General features: G+C 36.4%; 1 long non-coding RNA gene across 1 annotated transcript; it reads left to right on the top strand.

Annotated features, from left to right (window-relative positions):
• Positions 1–398: 398 nt before the first annotated feature.
• Positions 399–3,221, top strand: LOC141598518 (uncharacterized). Its single transcript, XR_012523573.1, has 3 exons — positions 399–944; positions 1,717–1,768; positions 2,407–3,221. It is a non-coding gene; the product is annotated as an uncharacterized LOC141598518 (long non-coding RNA).
• The last annotated feature ends 522 nt before the right edge of the window (positions 3,222–3,743 follow it).

Genomic DNA, 3,743 nt, shown 5'->3' with positions numbered 1-3,743 from the left:
GACTTACCTCTGCTGCATAAGTTAGAGCCAGTTGTTTTATTTTTGATAGGGTTGCGACAGCCGTGTCAGAACCCTAATTTAATTTGAAATATTTAGGTTAATTATGAAATTCGATTTTTATTAATTACAATTGCTTCGATTTTTATTAATTACAATTACAATTGCTAAATGTGGAAAATAAATCAAATATAAAAAAAACTAACCATAAATGATGTTAACTAGTCTAGTTAATGAATTAACTATATTTGTAAAATGATTAACCTAACTCTAAACTAATCAAACCTAACTAACTATGATTTGTCACGTGTCAACTTGCTATTGGGTTGTGTACAAAATTCTATACATAATGTATATGTGTATCAGCTTCCCTTCATTTGGAATAAAATTTGGGGGAAAGAATGGACAATAAAAGTGGAACATAGAGTATTAGATTATTGTTGGGTTGTTTGATTTCTCGTCTGTTTAAACACATTACATTCAGTTTGTTGACTTTCCACTTGATATATACTCCGTATGTATGTTTTTGCTTCTCTTCAAAGTTCAAACCATACCTTTTTTTTCCTTTTTCAAAGTTGACGGTTTATTTGGGGGATTCACAGCTTGTGCTGATCAATCAAAAAGTGTGTTCTTTCAAATTTTCAATAGGTTTATACTCATTTTATAGGGTTTTAGCCTTTTACACATAATATATGTAGTCTTTGGTTGTATATAAATCTTTGGGTATTGAAAATTTCTGTGTTTTGCAAGTAAAAGTTGTCATTAATATAGGAATAATTGAAATTGAGGTGATTATGAGATTGATATGGGTAGTAGAACATTGAATTTTGTTGCTGAAAATGGTGCTACAAGCTTAACATCAGGGATGCCTCATGCCTAGCTTTTCTCCGGCTTACCTTGTTTCAAAAACTATTTTTGATGCAACACCTTCCAAGGCCAAAGCCAAGGTACACTTTATACATCCGGAATTTCATGGAACTTGTTAATTAAGGTTATAAACTATGGCTTTATTTAAGAATTGTTTTGTGTGAGGGGAAATGCTTTGGTGTGTATTCGTGGTATATTTGCTCTTACATTCTCCATAGAAATGATGTTTCCATTCCATATGGAGCCAAAGACTCCTTCTTGGTGGGTTTGGATTATGATGAAATGAAGCAACATGACTCTGTAGGCTAACCAACCATCTATTTATTGTGAAGCACAATCTTTGAAACAATTTTCAGCATGGGTCATGAGGAAACAACTTATAAGTTTGTTACTATGTCACATGCCGTTGTGGGATCCCTTAAGGCATTGAGATATTGTTGTTGTTGTAAGGAGGAGTAGAAAGTATTCCTAGAGCACATTTCAGAATATAAACTCAATGGCCGATCTGCGAGAATGTGTCTTATCAACAGATTTTGTAACTTTGTAAGGAACTAATGTCTACGGCTTTACGCCATATAATCCAATGAAGCTTTACACAGAGAATTAAGTAATGCCCTTAACTTTTTGCTGGAGCTCTATGGCAAATGTGGCACTATAAATGCACTATAGTCTACTGTATGGTTTTAAGTTATATCACATCAAAATTATCCAACAATTAATGTCACACACAAGGTATAATATTGACATTAATCTCTGACCATTCTATTGCTTTTTTAAAAGCTTTACTTTCCTCAGTTCATCACAATTATAGGAGTTCATGCGTCAGGCTCTTCATGTTTCTTTGTCTTGCAGGGAGTCATCATTTCAAGTTCTGGGGATCAGTCACAGGCAATTGGGGGAAATGGTACGATTCTTATTCTGTGTTCCGTGGTTTGTCTATATTGCATTCTTTTTTTTTTCTTCTTGTTCAGGTTCAAAAACAAAGAAAACTTGGTGTGCCTGTGATAGAGTCAAATAATGTCGAGTCAATTAGGTGTGTTTAGTATATTTTTATTATCAAATTCCGGGTTTTGAATATGAATTGTCTGGAATGTGGAAAACACCCGCTGAACGTTGCTTTATGTGGATTGGTGGCTTTGGCTCATCAGAGCTCCTGAAGCAAATGCAGTTATATATTGGCCTAAGATTAGGCGTATCCCTTCCGTATCAACCAAGTACCAGCAGTGTTGGTTTAATACTGACTGTAATAGCTAAATAAGGATATTTCAAACCCATCCTTACATTTTGGCCCATATGCGTCGCCCTCACTGATCCTCTAACCCCAATCATGACTTGTTTTCTTGAGTTCTTTACACTGTGCTTACAATTAATTCTTTTCCCATGATACAAGTGTAAGGAACTACTCAAGGAATCTGATAGCGTCAAATAGAGTCGAGTCAATTAAGTGTCGTTAGGTAATCTAAGTGGCCAAATGGAGTGGTTTGTCATTGAAATAAGGAAGTTTTGGTTTGATTGCTTGCTTGAGTTGGCTATGATTTATAGGATACAAAGGCGCGAAGTCAACTTAAAAAGTCAACCAAGGTCAAAGCCGAGCGGTCAACAAGTCAAGGTCGAGACAAGCTTCCAAAGTCCCGACCCAAGCTCAAAGGAACGGGATAGATTCATCGTTTAGAACCCTTTACCAACGGAACCAAGACAAAGGGGGATCAAGGTGATGACAAGCAAATGAGGAAAAATCATCAGACCCCAACCGCAGCCTGCTGTCCACACCGGAGCATGCGGTTCCCACCGGAGCATGCGGTTCCCACCGGAGCCTGCGGTCCAGGCCGGAGCCTGCGGTTTGGTCTGTCTCGCGAAATTTAAGGATCGTGTTTTGTGGAAGTTGAAGGCCCATCTCGGTTTTTAACCTAGAAAGGAGTGCAGCCCTATATATACCCCATGTTTTGAACACTCCTATCTATCATCTAATCTCCTAATTATTGAATAATCACAAAAGACTTGTATGAGAAGAATATTTAGTATTTGGGTAAAAGTTGTAAGTTTTTGTTGGATTTTCATGTCAATCTTTCCACAACTCTTGGATTCATCCATGGTTATGGAAGGCTAGACCTTTTCTTGGTGTAATTTGGTGAGACACTACTCTCCTCAAGTTTGTAAGAACCTCTTAATCTTTCCTCAATAATTATTACATGTTTCCTTGATTTCATTGTTTATGTTGGATGTTATTATGTTAGGAGTCATGAACCTTGCATGTTAATCATCTTACTATTGCAATCCTTGTAGCAAGCTTGCATCTTTATGAAGTTGGATTAAAGTTTGTATCTTTGTGAGTGGAACTTGTATGTTGCTCCTTGGGATAGTTGGATTAAACCTCCTAAAGGAGTAATCTTGGTGCTTTTGTTTGGCTTTTGTTCTTAATGCTCTTTTATGCAAACCTTGTTGTGGTTTTCAATTGGGTGACCATATTAGTAGGACCAACTACTCTAGCTTAGGAGTAAGTAGTCATTATCTTACATTAGTAGTGAGTAATTGTTGAGGGAAGGAAAAGAGAGGATCTTTATGCTTAGGAAGTAGTTGTTGAGCCTTGTTACATCAAGTCTTCTTCAATATTGAATTTTCTTACTCACCAAGTGTTTGTCATATTGCTTGTTAGAAAAAGATTGCAATTTTACTTTGTTTTCATGTTACCAATCAACTCAAACCCCCCCCCCCCTCCCCCCCTTTATCTATGTTCATCTATTGTTTGTCATTGTTGATAACCATTGTTTGTTTATACACTTGTCATTAGTATTCAATAGTTTACAATTCAAGTAATTAGCTTAAAAGACCTTCTCTTGGGATCGACCCTTACTTGCACTATATTGCTTTATCAATTGGAG

This window comes from Silene latifolia, chromosome 9, assembly GCF_048544455.1.
Source record: "Silene latifolia isolate original U9 population chromosome 9, ASM4854445v1, whole genome shotgun sequence".
NCBI classification, from domain to species: domain Eukaryota; kingdom Viridiplantae; phylum Streptophyta; class Magnoliopsida; order Caryophyllales; family Caryophyllaceae; genus Silene; species Silene latifolia.
Note: the sequence above shows the minus strand (reverse complement) of the source record. Positions and strands in the feature narration are given on the sequence as shown.